We start from the raw sequence: 20,117 nt of genomic DNA, 5'->3' as shown, positions 1-20,117 counted from the left end.
ACGGCATATCAACTACTTTTGGGTCATTTAATGCCGAAACATTAATTGTAATGTGTTAGATGTTGGTTAGTTATTTTTGGTTTTTCTTGTGGAATCTTTTTGTTATATTTTGTTGTATATTTTAATCTTTTTGTGGAATTCAATAATTATTTTCTGGGGCGATTTTGTTAAATATCTCCCTTAAACTATTCTCCTGGTAATGCTTTATTCAGACTCATTTGAAGTCCACATAGCCTGTCAGTATATGATGTACTGTGTAGGGTTCCTGACGTGTGATGCAAATAGGCATCTCTTCTCCTTTTAGTAGATGTGAGGTATGTGACATGAGCGTGACCCATTTGTAGTCTAGTCTTTTTTTTTTTTTTTTTGACATCTTTTTTGTATCTCTTATTCCGACATTTGATGTCACTTTGAATAGTTTATTCTCTGTGCAGGAGTTTCAATGTTCTTGTCATTTTCTTTTTATATATATTTTTATTTGGAGTTTTAGGTCTGTATAAAGGATTTTTCCCATTGCATGATTTTTCTGAAGTGACTCTTTTGCTGCTTTATCCACTTTTACATTCATGTAAATATCAATGTAGCTTGGAATCCAGCAGAAGATTATGTATTTATTCATTGTTATGATGTTTAGTATGGTAGTTAGGTTTTTAATAAGGGGGATTTGTCATTTTTTTTCTTTCAATGACACGAGTACCGATAGAGAATCTGTAAGGATGATATTTTTGATGATTATCAGTTATTATGGTGAGGATGATAGCGCCAAGTCCATGGCAAGCACCTCTGCATTAAACACAGAAGCCTTATCCAGGAGTCTTAATTTTTTTTTTTTTTTCTGGATGGCTGCACATCGTACCCTGTCTCCATCCTTTGATTCATCTGTAGATTTGTGAGTATTCTTTATATTTATTTTGGATGTTAAACAATTCTTCATGAAAGGTTGACGGATGGGTTTTTGTTTTAGAATATTTACTCAATTTTAATATTATGGATGGTTGTTCAACCATTCAAGGTGGAGTTTTTGAGTTGATAGATTCATGTATTTTTGTTGTATCTATTTCGGTTTCTGGGAGGAGGTTCTTTATATAGAGGCTGTAGCATATGATAATATTTTCTTTTTTGTTGAAGAGGTGTGTATATTGTGGATGGAAAACACATTGATATGCATGGTTTGATGGACATGATGCAAGCTGTAAGTAATATTGTAGTGCTAATTTTTGTTTTCTTAGGGTCAGTGGTGGTTCATTAGCCTCACATACAAGCTCTCCATTGAAGAGATTCTGAAGGCTCTCAAGGCCAATCTCAATCCTTCAAAAATCAATGGTGGTGTATCATATCCAATTCCTTCACATATGATTTTCTGGATGCTCCATATATGTAACACTCATAGTCAAGTTTGGATCTAATTAAAGATTTATAGTTTTAATAATGTAGTTTTATCTCAGTTGGTGTGTGTGCTGATTAATTGCATGGTCTTGTGGCATTTTGTTTTTAAGTATTTTATGTGCGGTATGAATGTCAATTTCTTATCATATATGATGCCCAAGTATTTGTGTTTGTCAACGACTGGGATATTATTGTCCATTTTCAAGGTGGTGATGAAACTTTTGTAGTTTACAGAAATATATGCATTTTGTTTTCTCTTCTAAAAATTTTAATCCATTTTCTAAGTCCCATTTATTTATCTTATTTAAGCAGAGTTGGAGTTTGTGTTCGGCTGTTAGTATATGTTTTGATTGATAGTATATGAGGTCATCTACATATAGAGCGTAGTTGATTCCTGGGTTTATGTTTTTTATATTATTTATTTTTATATTGAAAAGGGTGAGAGATAGGATGCTTCCTTGGGGGACACCATTTCTTATTCTTTTTTGACTTAAAGTATGTTGTCTACCTGTACTTGAAAGAATCATTTTAAAAAGTTGCTGATAAATTCTGGCATTTTGCCTTTAAATCCAAGTTCGTGCAGGTCTCTTTTGATGCCATACTTCCAAGTAGTGTAAAAAAAAAATTGCTATTAGGTGTTCCTTCTTGGCAAATGCCTCCTTTATGCTGGTTTCAAGTTTTATTAAGTGGTCAATGAGGCTTCTTTAATCCAAAGATGGTTTTGGTAGTTTTTTTAAAAATTGATAATGGATTTCATCAGAACCAACTGCTGTATCATGAGATTGATATACTATGTTCCGAGTTAGTGTTTGTTTTGAGTATTAATCTATGTTGGCATGCGTTTTGGAATTTTTCTCAATTTGCTTTTTATATATTCTAGTACTCTAATTTGGGGTTTTCGTTTTCCAGTATAATTGGGAAGTGGTTGCTTCCACATGTATTGTCATGTATTCTCCAGCTATAGTTCATGTATACGGTTGGGTCACATAATGTTAGGTCTATTGCTGAGAGTGTTTCTGTTGCTGGATGGAGGTAAGTGTTTTTTTTGTTATTGAATAAACATAACTAGTTTTCGTTGATTATTTTTTCAATGATTTGGCCTCTTTTGTTTTTTTTTTACTGCCTCATAGTTTGTTATGGCTATTAACATTGTCCACCAATAAAAAAGTTTGAGTAGTTGTTGGATTAGATTGTTCAGTTCTATTTCATCTATTGTTTCATTCGGTGGTATATAAAGTGAGCAGAGAGTTATTGCTTTATGTAGTGTTGCAATTATTGCAACAACTTGCATGTTTGTTTTTAAGTTTACTGCGCTGTGTGGAATATTTTTATTTATGAGTAATGATCCACCAATGGCTATGTTTGATGTTTTGTTTGTGTAGTTGTATATTGAGTAATGTTTTATATTAATTCTATCATTTTCTTTTAAGTGCATTTCTTGTAGGCAAATTATTGCAGGACAAAGGATTTTGGTGAGGAGTATTATTTCTTCAATATTCATTTTTAGGCCTCTTATATTCCATTGCAGTATTTTATTAGCCATGATTTAGGTTTCATTTTCTTGTTTTAGATTGTTGATGTTACTATTAACTTCCATGGTTTCAGTAGTTTTTGTTTATTTTTTGTTTTTGTTTGTGATTGTGAGGTGTTGGGGAGTTTTGGTTCTTGTTTTGTTTCATTTTCTTTTTTATTGATTCTTTCTTAAGCTGATGATTCTGTTTCCGGATGTGCTAGGGATTTGTACAGATTCTATTTTTGTTTAGTTTGATGCTATTTTTTGTTTTATTTCATCTTTGGTTTAGTTTATTTCAGGGTAGGTGTTCATGTTTATGGTATCTGTGATTGTAGGTGTTATTTCAGTTATAAATTTTTGCCAGTCATTTGGACCCAGTGTCATTAATTTTTCAATGAGTATGTGATAATTATCACTTTTTTCTGTGATTTTTCTTTTGTTTCTTTTATAATTTATGCATAACTTTTGTTTATCTATAATTTTCATTTTACCATTATAATTTTTTTTCTTTTTTTTTATATATCGCAGGTTTTTTCATAAGCAGGGTGGTCCTCTCCAGTTTGCACATTTGCATCTGTTTGTACATTCATTTGTGTTATGGTCTGCCACACGTTAGTCGGTTGTAACATATATCCTTATGATGCCCAAATTTCTGATATTTCTGACATCGTAGTTTGGTATAAATAATTCTACTTTTTCAATCGAATAACCAATTCTTATCTCTTTTGAGGCTTTTGGTGTATTAAAGGTTATGATGTAAATGTTTGTTAGTATGTTTCCATTCTTTTTAATGGATACTCTTTTTATATTAATTAAGCCTTGGGATTTTAGTTTCATTTTTATTTCACCAATTAAACAACTGGATAGTTCTTTGTTTCGAATAACACCCTTTGATGTAAATTCAATAATGAATTCCAATTAAATAATATATATACCCTTTGATGTATTCATTTTTCCATAGGGGTACGTTTAAATTTTTTTGTTATGGAATTTTTTCCATTTTTAGTAGAACATCAGCATATCTTTTTTCTACCTCCACTAGAATTGTCCCATTTTGTAAACTTTCATTATCCAAAAAAATAGTAAGAAAGGTCGAGGGAGTACAACAATGTCATATACCCATTTCTTCAAATCGATAGATGTAGGGGTGGGTAGGGTAAAGAATAAGCGAAGTAATAACCCTGTAAGTGTGCGTTTGGGGGGGGGGGGTTAAAGAAGAGCAAAAAGGAAACTTTACCCTGTTTAAATATAAAAAAAATGATAAAAAACAGCGATTTTAAAAATGGAAAAAAAAATAGGGGGAGGGGGGCTTGGTGACAGGTATGTTGAAACCGGAGCCTTGAGGCACATAGGCTGAGCCTGAACACCTGCGCTATGGCGATAGTAGCAATGTAAAAGTGATTAAAAAGTGAATGTCAAACATCACGCTATTTCGCAGTTTTTAATGAGGTCAAATTGTTTACTGCAGGATAGTTGACAGTGACATTTACATCTGGTTCGAATCCAGTTTCACTATTTTTATACTGAAAAGTGAAAGCAACACGCGGCGATCTGAAAATGTGGAATATTTAGCTTTTCAAGGTCGGGCAAATTAAATAGACAGGCGACTCCCATTGTTAACTCGTAAATATTATCATTTAGACGTGATATAAAAAGTTTTAAGAATGAGTGAGCCGAGCGAGAACAAAGCGAAAAAGCCTTTTGCGGACATACACAAAAAGCGAACATACATACACACATCTTGCCTTTTATATATATATATATATATATATATATATATATATATAGATACTTGTGTGTTTATGTGGATTTTGATTTTGTCTTCTGATTTAGGGCTTGACATGACCAGCAGATTGATCGGATTGGGCCTCTCTGACTACCTGTCTAGCCAAGGTAAGGGCAAAGTAGTGTGTTGCAGGGCTATGGTCCTCTTTGTACTTAGGTCAAGGTCTGCTCAACCACCAGGATCCTGTCCCAAAACATCACAAGTCGCTACCCACAGCCAACAGGTGGCCCCATTAAGGGACTTTTACTATCTGTAGTGGGACAGTCAGCATATTCTGATGCTCTACTGAAAAGGAGGGGGTAAGAGAAAGAAAAGGGTAGGGATAGAGGGGAAAATGTTTTTATTTTTTTGGTTTTGCAGAACATGATTAAGTTTTGCAAAGAGATAAAGTGACAAAAACTTTGATATACAGTGCATTTGAATCAGGAAGTCAATATCTTCAGACAGTCTGATCTGGTAGTACCAGCCAAACACATGCAACACTTTCAAGACAATATATAAATAAACTAATTTTTTTCTTGATTACAAAATATTTTATTTTAATTCAGTAGTTTTTGCAGTACAAAAAATTGAACTTATAATTTTCCAGTTGCGAAGTATACAAAATACAAAGATTAATTGTGTACATACGTTTCACATTTTGTTTCATACCAATTATATATTTTCAAATAAAATACAATGACTGGTTTCATAAATAAACTATTTTCAACAACAAATCCAGGTTCTTCACTTTTACTCAAGCAACAACAAAAAACAAACAAGTGTATATTTTTACTAGAATTAAAAAAAAAAAAAACAATTCTTTTTTCCAAAGATATTTCTATGGAAAATGAACACTGATTTTTACGATTATTCAGTACTTTCACCTAACAATTAAATCAAAAGATATCAAATCGTTGTTATATTATTATGCGTATTATTATTATTATTATACTGCATGAAGATACATTTAATTTGAACATCATATCTCAAAAATAGCAAGGTCTGTATTCCTCACAACAGTAAAAGCCAAAAAACACCAGTGACCACCCCTGCCATGAAGTGACAGTAACTACTTTAACAGAGCAATAACCACCATGGATGACAGTGTCAACCACTGCCTGACAATGCCCCCCCCCCCGTCAAGAAGTGACAATAAACACAGTTGATTTCATTTGACAATCCAATGCAGCCGATACTGGTCATGACAAATATTTGCAGAAAAAGCTGGTGCCCAATAGTAAGCATAAATAACCACCTCAATTTCATTTTAGAAGAATCCAATCGAGGCAGATACTGGTCATGGATGCTAGTGACCAACAGTATACCCTGGAAACCGACAGTGATAGTTGTAAGTGCAGCCAAGATCTACGAGTAAATACCAGTAATTGCCCATAATTGCAAGTAACCACCTCAATACAGCAGTAACTGCCAGTGACCATCAGTTACCACCACAGGCATCCACTGACAATCAGTGGATGACAATGCATGACAACTGAAGACAGACAATTTCATGACAACTGAAGATAGACAATTTCAATGGAGGCCAACAGCGATTATGGTTGCCAGTTTCCAGTTGCAAAGGCAGCCAATGTCCAACAGTAAATGCCAATACTCACAAGTTATCACCCTAAATTAGCACTAATCGCCAGTAATTACCAGTGCTGACAATCACAGCCAGTGGCTTCTGCTAGCTGTCACTGCCAGACAATGCCCGACAGTGGAAACCAACAGATAATTTAATTTTTGCCACAGTTGCCAGTGCCTGCTATTTTCCAAGGTCAGCACTTTTTGCATGGGGGGATCATTTACATTTATATGGCTTTGTGTCATACTTCCACAGTGCAATGCAGGTATATGAGTTCTGCTAAAAAGCAAACGGTTGGTGTTTTTTCTTTATGTCATCAGAAATTATAAAAATAATTTACACATGAAAAATTAAATTATGAATTAATTCTATGATTTTATGTGGATATTTGTGCAAACACTAGCAAAGCATAATTTTTTTTCTGTCATTTTTGTACACTAGTAATGATAGAATTACCTTCAAATACAAATTTATTCCCTACAAAAAAAAAAAAAAATGAAAGTGAAAGCTTTTTTTTTTTTGTCATTTTTTACTTTTAAAACAAATTACAAGTATTTTCTTTAGATCTAATGAAACATATTTGGCTTTAAGCTCTAAAATATGAGACTCCAGGATTTTTAACCGAATATTTCACCTTAAATTAGCTAATTAAAAGAAACCAATAAAAATGCAATCTCATTTGTTATTAGGTATGGTCACATTTAACATATAAAATTATCTTGTTGAATTTTTTAAATCAGACCCAAACAGCATTTATGCTGTCATATCAAACTTGGTCATGTTTTCCTCCATGCGGGGCTTCACTCATACCAGGTGTCATCTGAGTGTTGACTCGCTCTTGAATACCGTCCTGATGTTGTAGGGGGCACATATTCTCTGAATCTTTTCGGAGATGCCTCGTATGTATGGTAGGCAGACCGTTGGAGGTTTTTTTTTTTTTTTTTTTTTTTTTTACAAAGGCATCACCACATTATCAAGGCCCAGAGGCCACTCAAGGATAAGGGTTAAAGAGTGTACAGTAGAAGTTGGTCAATATAGTAATCATTAGTAATGAAAATTTGGTAAATTTAATAACTTATATGGAACGGCTCATCAAGAACTTATTTACTTTAGACTTGAACAAAACCATATTGTAGTCAGCCGGAAAGCAGGAAAACGGAAGACAATTCCACAGGCGTGCAGTTCTAAGAAAGAAGCTTTGTTCATGGAATCTACGTTTAGGTTTAGGCACAGATAAAGAGTGGGGGAAATTATTGATAGTGTTTACAGCTAGACGAGTGTTTCTTGTGAAAGTTTGGCGAGGGGGGACCATAGATTGAAGCTCAGTTGAACACTTTCCATGAAAATAACGATACATCAGAGACAAACTCGCAACATCTCTTCTGTGAGATAGAGGTTGCAAGGAGGAGAAAAGGACATCTCCTACGAGGCTACGAAGTCTATTTTGAACTCTATCAAGGCAGGACAAGTTCTTTCTAGCAGCTCCTGCCCAGATGTGGCAACAGTATTCCATCCTTGGACGTACCTGGCTCTTATATAGATAGAGAATAGCATCAGCAGTGAGATATCTACTGGATCGATAGAAAGATCCCACCATTTTTCCAGCGGCCTTGGCAACAGATTTGATATACGTGTTCCATTTAAGATCAGGAGTAATGGTCAAGCCCAGAAGCTTGTCAAAACTTGAGGCCTCCTGAAGACGAGAGCCATTCATTTCAATTGATGACAAATGTGGATTAGAATGTTGATGATGTAAAGAGAGAAGCTTGGTTTTAGATGCATTAAAAGTAACCAGCCACTCCTTTCCCCATTGTACTACGTGCTCAAGATCAGAGGAGAGAGAATTGGAGAGAACTTGCTCGTTTACTGTCTTAGATGTGGTACCATAAATGGTAGTGTCGTCAGCATAAATGTCTACAAATGATGTAAGGATATGATTTGGAAGATCATTAATGTAGATCAGGAAAAGAGTTGGGCCCAGGATGGATCCCTGAGGGACACCGGCATTAATATTGTGAGCTTCTGATTTTTGCCCCTCAACTACTACTCTTATGAATCTATCAGAAAGAAATGATTTAATAATTGAGAAGACTTTTCCAGCTATACCATAGCTAGCGATCTTATGAAGTAAACCTTTATGCCATACCCTATCAAAGGCTTTAGATATGTCAAGAGCAATTGCCCTAGAAAGATTGCCACCGTCGAGAGATTTGCTAATCCTATGCGATATAACTGTAAGGACATCTGCTGTAGATCTAGCAGAACGGAAACCATATTGAGTGTCACTAAGAAGGTTATTTTTGTTGAGATGTTTGATTACTTCTGTATTTAATACAGATTCTAGCAACTTACTCATGACGCACAGGAGACTTATTGGCCTGTACTGAGGTTTTTGGGTTTCATTCTCCTCTCTTATACTATTAACACGTCTGGTGGATAGTATGCTATCGAGGTAGTTGTTACAATGGAGGGTATTCTTCAACCTGACCATTTCTTGGTGGTATGTAATGGTGTCGCTACTTATTGTCTCTGCTTGATGTTGTAAGCAGTGTGCGATTCCATGTTTGATACTGTATGGGTGATGGGAGTTGAAGTTAAGGTATTGTCCGATGAAGGTAGGCTTGCGATATACGGATGTCTTAAACCCATGCTCTGTGCGTGATATGAGTATATCAAGGAAGGCCAGTTGGTTATCTTTTTCTTTCTCCATTGTGAACTGTATCGATGGTCTTATTGAGTTCACATGGTCTAGGAGAGCCTGGATGTCTTCCTGATGGGGCCAGAGTATGAAGGTGTCATCAACGTATCTTAGCCACATGGTGGGCTTTAAGGGAGCTGAACCTAAGGCCATGCCTTCGAAGTATTCCATGTATATATTTGCCATCACTGGTGATAATGGCGAGCCCATAGCTAGTCCCTCCTCTCTTGTCGATATAGGTCAGTACCCATTCTGAAGTAGGTTGTTTCTATGCAGAATGTCAGCATTTCCATTAAGTTTGGCAATGGTACACATGTGCGCTCTTCTATGGAGAGGTCCGCAGCTAGTTTGTCTTGAATTACTGCTAGTGCCTCACTAGTTGGGACTTTAGTGAACAGGCTAACCACATCTAGGCTTACCATTTGGTTTGTACTGATGGGTGCTCCCTTGATCAGTTCCGTGAAGTGGGCAGAATTCTTTACATGTGTTGTTCACTTGCCTGCTAATGGGTTTATTATATCCACAAGGTACCTGCTCAGTGGGTGGCATGCTGAGCCTCGGCAGCTCACTATGGGTCTGAGTGGAATACCGTCTTTGTGTATCTTGGGGAGACCGTACATATGTGGTAGCTTACTGTAATGCTGGACCAGCTGTCTATATCTCATCGGAGCGATGTGTTCCTTGTTTTTGGTAAGGATTTGTAACAGCTTTCTTTCGGTTTTCAAAGTTGGGTCCTTCTTTATTTTACCATAGCTACCATCTGCGATTAGGCCTGCCATTTTTTCAGAGTACTCCGACATGTCTATCACCACAGTAGCATTGCCTTTGTCTGCTGACAGAATTATTATGCTGCTGTCACTCTGTAGGGTTCTTATAGCCAGCCTATCTTCCCGAGAGATGTTTGATTTAGGAGGCTTGGCTTTCTCGAGTACTTGTCTCACTTTCCATCTTATTTCATCACCTTGGGTTGATGGGATTCTCAAGGCTATATCTTCCATGTGTGTTATGATATCTAAGAATGGAACGCGTTTGGTTGTTGTTCCGAAGTTGAGACCTTTATTTAGTACTGCTTCCTCTGAGTGACTCAGTTGGCGGCTGCTGAGGTTGATGACCGCTTTCACAGGCGAGCGGTGTTTTGATGTTACATTCCTCTGGTCTTTGAGCTTTGTGAGCTTCTTGATTTGGCGTTCTTTGACCTTCTCATATTCTTGTCTGTACGATTTATCCAGATCTGATTGAATTCTCACCCTGTCTTCCTCTTGAGTCACTTTGACAAGGAATGATGTTAAGGTGTCGGAGATTTCGTTCCTTAGTTTTTGTTTATTCCAGCAGGTGTGTTGGATCCTTTCTCGAACGAGGGCATACCCTCCTAACAAACGGTTCCCCAGTTTGATACAAAACACCTGATGAAGGCCGGAGGGCAAAACGGACGAAACGTTGTGACGATAACAACCAAGATGAGGAAGTCAGTCCGACAATCTCAGTCAATGAAAACACCTCATCTCAAAAATACAGACAATTACTAAAAAATATGCAAACAACTAAAAAAACAAAATTCGTCCACTGTAACCCAGGCCACACTAGATAGGCAGAATTAGTAATTCGACACTACCATTTATGGTAGCACATCTAAGACAGTAAACAACCAAGTTCTCTCCAATTCTCTCTCCTCTGATCTTGAGCACGTAGTACAATGGGGAAAGGAGTGGCTGGTTACTTTTAATGCATCTAAAACCAAACTTCTCTCTTTACATCATCAACATTCTAATCCACATTTGGCATCAATTGAAATGAATGGCTCTCGTCTTCAGGAGGCCTCAAGTTTTGACAAGCTTCTGGGCTTGACCATTACTCCTGATCTTAAATGGAACACGTACATCAAATCTGTTGCCAAGGCCGCTGGAAAAATGGTGGGATCTTTCTATCGATCCGGTAGATATCTCACTGCTGATGCTATTCTCTATCTATATAAGAGCCAGGTACGTCCAAGGATGGAATACTGTTGCCACATCTGGGCAGGAGCTGCTAGAAAGGACTTGTCCTGCCTTGATAGAGTTCAAAATAGACTTCGTAGCCTCGTAGGAGATGTCCTTTTCTCCTCCTTGCAACCTCTATCTCACAGAAGAGATGTTGCGAGTTTGTCTCTGATGTATCGTTATTTTCATGGAAAGTGTTCGACTGAGCTTCAATCTATGGTCCCCCCCTCGCCAAACTTTCACAAGAAACACTCGTCTAGCTGTAAACACTATCAATAATTCCCCCCACTCTTTATCTGTGCCTAAACCTAAACGTAGATTCCATGAACAAAGCTTCTTTCTTAGAACTGCACGCCTGTGAAATTGTCTTCCGTTTTCCTGCTTTCCGGCTGACTACAATATGGTTGTGTTCAAGTCTAAAGTAAATAAGTTCTTGATGAGCCGTTCTATATAAGTTATCAAATTTACCAAATTTTCATTACTAATGATTACTATATTGTCCAGTTTCTACTGTACACTCTTTAACCCTTATCCTTGAGTGGCCTCTGGGCCTTGATAATGTGGTGATGCCTATGTAAAAAAAAAAAAAAAAATGTCATGACAGGAGTGAGCAAGAATTCATTCTCAAAACATGATTACTTTACAAACATAACAGCTTTTTGTTTTGTGAGAATTTGATAAATTTATTTTCTCATAGATGCTTGGGTTGAATCTATCTTAATCATGTGCTTAATGAACTCACAAATTTGTATTTTATATTGTTAGTGTTTAAGCACTCAGCTGTATACAATCGACTGCACTTGAAGCAGGTATTTTAATTATAATCATTCATTTTGCTAAGCCATGTTGCTTAATTTCCTAGCTGGCATTCCAAATCACATAACCAGCATAACACCAACTGTTATTATCTCGCTTGCTTGAACAGTGACTTATTTTGTATGTGACATGCACTCGAGTTTTGTCGAGCTGGCAGTTTTTGTTGGAAAGTCATTTTTAGAGTTGATATTTATATCGTACAAGTACAAATAATTATATGCTACTCATTCTTTTTTTCTTCTTCCTCACAACATATTTACCCAATAAAGATTAAGTCAGCTTCACACACTGATTCAAACAAGTCTCATATTTCCATGCTTCAGTTCCAACATTAGCTCTTGTGATATCCAACCAATCATGATTCCAGCAATGTATATGATAAAGATGTTGGTCTGACATTTTTTTTTTATTATTTCATTTTTCATTTGCGTGTTTCATGCTAGGAAACAATGTTTCATGAATAACTTCCAACTAGGATCACATCATTATCAACCAATTCCCTTCATATCTCAAGCAGCCTGCCATGTGGTTTTGGGTCATAAACATTCATGTGGGTACATTTTGAAGCATTTTGGATGACTGACGGCAAGTGATGTGACCATATTCATTGAGATATTGTTGTGCGACACAATTTCTCATGGAAACCTTTCAGTGAAACCTGCAATTTTCATCATCCAATTCAATATTTTTATAACCAAAATGACACCCAAAGACAGCTATTAGTTGAAACTGCAAATGGTTTGCACTTATAATGGAAGCAGCCTGGGATCACCATGCCTGGTCAGCCAGTGTTTGGGAGGTGGTCAACTTGTTGGAAAGAGCTGGACCAACTGATCTAGAGTGAATGGATTCAGATGAATGCCACAACCATGATGACTATTAGTTTAAATCCTGTGAAAAGTTGTTGGTCTTTATTAAGTATTATATTCTTAATTACATCCACCATACCAACGGCTCTTCATACCATATTTGGTACAATTCTACACAATAGTTTGCAAGTTTGTAAATGTTTACTAAAACAAATATAACCCACTGAGTCATCCATTCATCTCCGATTAAATTATTGAATCTAACAAAGCTAGTTAAATAAAAAAGACAAATTCTGAAATTAATCGCTTTCTGATTGCTATAAACTCCCCCCTCTTTCTTTCTCTCTCTTTTCCTCTGGGTTACAGGTTAAATAGTTGTCTACTTGTGGTGTTATTCCCTTCTGTTTATAATTATTTCAATCTTTTTTATTCTGTCCTTTCTTTATTACATTCGACTGCTAAACAGTGAGAAAGAGAGTCATCAACACAAACTCATTTGGTGAATTTTGCGAATTACAGCTAATTAGAATAATTTTAAATCTTAAAACATAAATAAATCTAAAAACCAAGAAATATTATAACATTTTCCATGATCAAAATATGTGAGGAAAAATCCTTAAAGCAACAAACATTAAATCAGCTTTTGTATAATAATTATTATTGTCATTAGCTGCAGCTCTTAAATTTTATCCTGCCATGACACGTCGTATATGTCAACATTTTTGACAAAAAGGTTATGCCAAATTTGGTGCCATTCCATTTATTAGTTTTTGAGCCTATAAATGTGTTTTTTAACTTTTAGAGTAGCTGTAGTAGTATTTTTACCCTCACAACATAGCTTGTATCTCAAAGTTACTGTATAGAAAATTAGATGCAATCCTCCCACAAATAGTTTTGGAATGCAGAAGTGACCAACACAGACAAAAAAAAATATTCAATACCGATTTGTCACATTCATTTTATGCATTATTTGGTACATATATAATAGCTAGTGTTGCTTTTATAGTTTGAACTTTTTAATTTTGGTGTAATTTTGTTTATTTTTATGTTAATATAGGCTTCCTCCTTTTCGTCTGCTTCAAACACTTTTAGGCAAAGTATCCACCTCACATCTAACTCACTAACCTGAAATCCATCTAGGCCTTTCTATGTCTTAAAAACTTTTTTTTCCGATGCCTACCCTACTTCCCAACCCTACAAAATAGGCAAACTGCCTAGTTTAATCCGATCCTGGGTGATTTGGGAAGTTTGTGAAGTCACCTATTAGTTGCAATTTCTTTAAATGAAATAATTATAGTAACTGAACAGCAGCTTGGTTACCACCAGTTTTGGCGAATAACAAACAGGGCTCTGAACAGAGATGTGTCCTCTATTCCAACTATCATCAATGAACCTGAGGTAACTTCATCAGCAGCTGACAAAGCAAAACTCTTTGCCAAAAACTTTGCAGCAAATTCTACACTTTGCAATCAGGGCCGCCTACCCCCTCTGTATTTCATCTGTGACTGAAAACACACTAGGCGACATACAAATAAATGTCTGTATGTGATGTTGCCAAGCTTTGATAAGCTTGGCAACATCACATATAGATATTTATAAAACCTTGATTCCAGTAATGCAACTGGCCCTGACAGCATTTCAGTCATAATGCTCAAAAGCTTTAACCAGACAATCTCCCATATTAACAAAGCTGTTTAAACATTGCCATAAGTAGAAATGCTCCCCAACACCCTGAAAAACTTCATCAGTCTGTATTTAAAAATTCCGGAGATCGGTCATCTCCCTCTCAGTACAGACCAATCAGTCTCTTGTGCATCATGAGTAAGTTGCTGAAATCTGTGATAAAGAGAGAAGTGATCAACCATCTCAGTAAAAATAACCTGCTCAGTGGCATGTAATATGGTTTCCATTCTGCGAGATCTACAACTGATGTACTAACAGTTATATAATACAGAATTAGTGAATCTCTCAATGAAGACTGTTTCTAGAGCAATAGTTCTTGACATATCAAAGGCTTTTAATAGAGTATGGCATAAAGGTCTACTTCACAAGATCACCAGCTATGAAATAACTGGAAATGTCCTCTCAATTATCCAAACCATGCAAAAAAAAAAATCAGACTGCGCAAATTTTTCAAGGTGTTTCTTTTCTATAAATTCTGCTAGTTTATGATACGATGATAGCATTTTCTTAATTTTTGCCATTATTATATCTATGTTGCTTCTTTGGTGACTTCCTTCTGCTTCAGGATGGGTACCAATCATAGACAGATTTTAGTCATACTCCTTTGCAATAACACTCAAGCACATGCCATCCTTATATTTCTTAGTTATCTTCAACTTCACTTTTTTTCTTTTCTCTTTTTTTTTTTTTTTTTTTTTTACAAAGGAGTCATCATTTATCAAGTCCTGGAGGACACTCGAGGATAAGAGTTAAATGAGGGTTAATGAATGTACAATGGTTAAAGAGAACGTAGTAATTGTTAGCAGTGGAAATTTAGTAAATTGCATAGACCAATTCATACCATCTAAAAAATTCCAACAAAAACCTAACAGCCAGCCATGGTTCTCCCCAGAATGTGCTGCTGCTATCGCGCACAGAAATCACTTTTTCCATAGCTACCAACGTAATAGATGCACTGAGACTAAAGCTGCTTTCAGGACTGCCAGCAACCACTGTAAAAGAGTAATAAAAAATGCAAGAGAGCTATATGCCCAGTCTGTTAAATCCAAGGTAGCTGATCAGCGGCTTGGTTCCCACCAGTTTTGGCAAATAACAAATAGGATCCTGAACAGAAGTGTGCGTTCTATCCCAACCATTATCAATGGACCAGAGGTTATCTCGTCAGCGTCAGACAAGGCCAAACTATTTGCAAAGAACTTTGCAGCTAATTCTACCCTATGCGACGAAGGCCATCAACTCCCCATATTTCCTCCTATAACACAGAACAAGCTAGGTAACATACAAATATCCGTGCATGAGGTCGCCAAGCTAATAAAAAACCTAGATTCCAGTAAAGCAACTGGCCCTGATGGCATCCCAATTATAGTGTTAAAAAAGCTTCAACCAGAACTTACTCCCATACTTACGAAACTATTTAAGCGCTGCCTTAAGGAGAAGTGCTTTCCGACCTCCTGGAAGACCTCATCAGTTTGCCCTGTATTTAAGAATTCAGGTGAGAAGTCATCTCCCTCTCAGTACAGACCAATAAGTCTTCTCTGTGTTATGAGTAAGTTGCTGGAATCAATATTAAATAGAGAAATAGTCAACCACCTCAGCAGGAATAACCTTCTTAGTGACACACAATATGGTTTCCGCTCTGCAAGATCTACCGCAAATGTGCTGATGGTTATATCCCACAGGATTAGTGAATCTCTTGACAAAGGCTTCCTTTCTAGGGCAATTACTCTTGACATATCAAAGGCCTTTGACAAAGTATGGCATAAGGGTCTACTTCACAAGATTTCCAGCTACGGTATAACTGGAAATGTTTTCTCAATCATTAAATCATTTCTCTCCGATAGGCTCATAAGAGTAGTGGTAGATGGACAAAAATCGGAGGCCTGCAATATAAATGCTGGAGTCCCTCAGGGGTCAATCCTGGGCCCAACTCTCTTCCTGATCTACATCAATGACCTCCCTAAACACATACTTAAATCATTCGTTGACATCTATGCTGATGACACGACCATCTACGGCAACACATCAAAGGCTGTAAATGACGAAGTTCTCTCGGATTCTCTCTCCTCTGATCTCGAGCGCGTGGTTCAGTGGGGGAAGATGTGGCTAGTTACCTTTAATGCATCCAAAACCAAACTCCTATCCTTACATCATCAACGCTCTGATCCCCAGCTGGCATCAATTGTGATGGATGGCTCTCGTCTGGGTGAGGCCCCGTGTTTTGACAAGCCTCTGGGTTTGACCTTTACTCCTGATCTGAAATGGAACACGTACATCAAGTCTGTTGCCAAGGTCGCTGGAAAGATGGTGGGATCCTTCTACCGCTCCAGAAGATATCTCACTACTGATGCAATTCTCTATATAAAAGCCAAGTACGGCCAAGGATGGAATACTGTTGCCATATCTGGGCAGGAGCTGCTAAAAACAGCCTATCATGCCTTGACAGAATACAAAATAGACTTCGTGGCTTAGTGGGGGATGCCCTTTTCTCTACCCTGCAACCCCTCTCCCACAGAAGAGACGTTGCGAGCCTATCCTTGTTTTATCGTTATTTTCATGGCAGGTGCTCGTCTGAACTCAATCCCTGGTCCCCCCTCGCCAATCTTTCACAAAAAACACCCGTCTAGCTGAATTCACTGTGAAAAATTTCCCCCACTCTATATCTGTGCCTAAATCAAAACGCGGATTTCATGAACAAAGCTTCTTTCTTAGAACTGCACGCCTGTGGAACTCTGTTCCGTCTGCCTGCTTCCCTCCGGACTACAACTTGGATGTCTTCAAGTCTAATGTTAACAAATTCCTAATGAACCGCCCCCTTAAGTAAACACTTCATCAAATCTCCTCACTAACGTAATGTACTTGCAATAACCCTTATCCCTGAGTGGCTTCCGGGCCTTGATAAGTGGTGATCACTGTGTAAAAAAAAAAAAAAAAAAAAAAAAAAAAACTTAAGAGGATGGCTCGTCAAGAAATTGTTCACATTGGACTTGAAGACAACCATATTGTAGTCAGTTGGAAAGCAGAAAAACGGAACAGTTCCATAGGCGTTCAGTTATAAGAAAGAAGCTTTGTTCATGGAATCTATGTTCAGGTCTAGGTACAGATAAAGAGTGGGGGAAATTACTGGTAGTGGTTTCAGCTAGATGGGTATTTTTTGTGAAAGTCAGGATAGGGCAGACAAGCACTTGCCATGAAAATAATGAAACAAAGACAGGCTTGCAACATCTCTTATGTGGGAAAGAGGTGGCAGGGAAGAGAAAAGGGCATCCCCCACTAGGCTACAAAGTCTATTTTGAACTCTGTCAAGACAGAATAAGGTCTTTCTAGCAGCTCCTGTCCAGATGTAGCAACAGTACTCCATCTTTGGATGTACTTGGCTCTTATACAGATAGAGAATTACATCAGTAGTGAGATATCTACTGGAGCAGTAGAACGAATTTGATGTACATGTTCCATCTCAGATCAGTAGTAAAGGTGAGACCTAGAAGCTTGTCAAAACAAAGAACTCCCCAAGACAAAAGCCATTTATTTCGATTGATGCTAAATGGGGATCAGAGCATCGATGATGGAAAGATAGAAGCTTGGTTTTAGATGCATTAGAATTAACCAGCCACCTCTTTCCTCGTTGCACTACATGATCAAGATCAGAGGAGAGAGAATCAGAAAGAATTTGGTTGTTTACGGCCTTTGAAGTGTTGCCATAGATGGTAGTGTCATCAGCATAAATGTCTACAAATGATCTTAGAATGTGATTTGGGAGATAATTTATGTAGATCAGGAAGAGAGTTGGGCCCAGGATGGACCCCTTAGGGACTCTAGCATTAATACTGTGAGCTTCTGATTTTTGTCCATTTTCATAGCAAGAATCTTCTTTTCTTAATCAGCATTATTCTTGAGACCCATGGCTACAGTATGGGTTCAATAAAGCAAAACCAAATAGAACGAAAATGTATGATAGCAAATGTGAAACAAGAACAAAAAAATCATTCATATCACTTGTTATTTATTTTGATTGACATTCAAATTCTATTCAATTTCTATTGAATAAAAAAAAAACGATTAAGAGAGATGACACGATTTTTTAAATTGTTATTCTAATCATTACTCGTAAGTGCACGACCTCAATCAAGTCAGGTGAGCGGAAGAAAAAGGATTCGAAATGAAATGGATTATTTACTTTCTTACAGCTAATTTGTGATTTCTAAGAAAAATAATCAATTCTCTGACCTCTTATAAAAATTTCAGAGAGCGTACAATAAAACTTAAAACCGAAAATGTTTCTTCAATCTACATTCTTCAAATGTGATAAAAATTGTAAAATATTAATTTTTCAATGTTTAAAATAATTTTCATTTAAGTAGAAAAATTAAATTCAAGTCCAAGAAAAAAATGTTTTCCAGATAAAAATCAACACAAATATTTCTAGAAAATTACTAAAAAATTTTTTTAACTCGAATAAAACCCAGATTTTAAAGATTTTCAAAGAATTAGGTGCATGAAACATAGTGTATCACTCGTATTTTTCATATCCTGAAAAATTTTTTTGGATGTCAGAACAAAAAAATTTTTACATCATGTTTTGTAAGCAAAGTCCTTCATATTTAGAGGTTCTACTATATATATATATATACATACACACACACTCGTGAGCAAAAAAAAAAAAAAATGGGCCAAACAAATTTTATACATTTTATCGCACTAAAAGCTATATTGAACAAAGAACAATTGAACAAGGAAACTTAAACAAGACTAATAACACAGAACAAGACATTTACTTTAACAAATGTTTAGTATGAAATCGTATTCCCTTTTGATTACTTTAAAAGATCAATCCTTTTAGACATGCTCTCAACCAAAGTGGAACACTATGAAGAGGAGATGCTATTCCATTCGCTTTGCACAGCTTCCCACAGTTTGTCATTGTTCGAAAAAGTTCTTACATCCAATGCATGAGATATTATGGACCAAATATTCTCGATTGATTTAAATCAGGGCTTTTTCCTGGCCAAAATATCACATTAATTGAATTATCAGAAAAACATTTTTTGCGACTTTAGTAATGTGTGCAGGGGCATTATCATGTTGAAAAATAATGTTCTGAGATATTCCCAGCTTCTGGATACTTGGTAACAGTCCTGTTTCTAATATTCGAATGTATTCCTTTGCATTGATTGACTTCTCACATCTAATAAGTTCCCCAACTCCTGCTGCAGTTCCCCATACTATTATCTCTCCATTCCCGTGTTTAACTGTCGTTTTTATGCAACTTGGTGAAAATTTTTCTCCAGTTCTTCGATTGCACCGTTCGTGAGCATCGGGAGCATCAATAACAAGACAAAATCTTGATTCATCTGACCAGAAAACATTCATGAACCAGTCTGTATCTTTCTTGCCATAACACGAGAAAAACCTCTTTCTATCATTGATGTTCTTCTTAGATAAAAATGTCTTCCTTGCACACCTTTTAGAAGAAAATCCCATTTCTTTCATTCATCTAGATATTATATATCTATAAAGAGAATTTGCAGCTCCTGTTTTGAATTCTTTGCTATGGTCAACATAAGTTTTCTTTCAATCCTTCAAAACAGTTCATTTAAGCCTGTGGTCGTCCTTCAAAGTGAATGCTCGAGAGCGACCAGATCCAGATTTCCCTTTTACCAAGCATTCGACTTCGAACCTTTGATCAATTCACTTCACTACAGAAAGAGATATTTTCACTTTTTCTTTTCTTAAAATATCAAAAATCTGCTTGTAAGTCATTTTGGACTACCTTAATCCTACAATTCGGTTTTTTATATCCTCACCAAGATGTGGTCTTGTCATTTTTAGGATTAATTTTTCCACTTATTATTATATGCTATAATAATAATGATCTGCAAAATAGAA

At 36.4% G+C, this 20,117-nt stretch overlaps 1 protein-coding gene across 2 annotated transcripts in view; it reads right to left on the bottom strand.

The window, feature by feature from the left end:
- Window positions 1–20,117, bottom strand: part of LOC145242389 (uncharacterized) — a 92,328-nt gene that overhangs the window by 33,897 nt on the left and 38,314 nt on the right. The window lies entirely within an intron of this gene.

The sequence above is a fragment of the Euprymna scolopes genome, chromosome 21, assembly GCF_053919585.1.
Source record: "Euprymna scolopes isolate OS-2025 chromosome 21, ASM5391958v1, whole genome shotgun sequence".
Classification (NCBI taxonomy): Eukaryota; Metazoa; Mollusca; class Cephalopoda; order Sepiida; family Sepiolidae; genus Euprymna; species Euprymna scolopes.
Note: the sequence above shows the minus strand (reverse complement) of the source record. Positions and strands in the feature narration are given on the sequence as shown.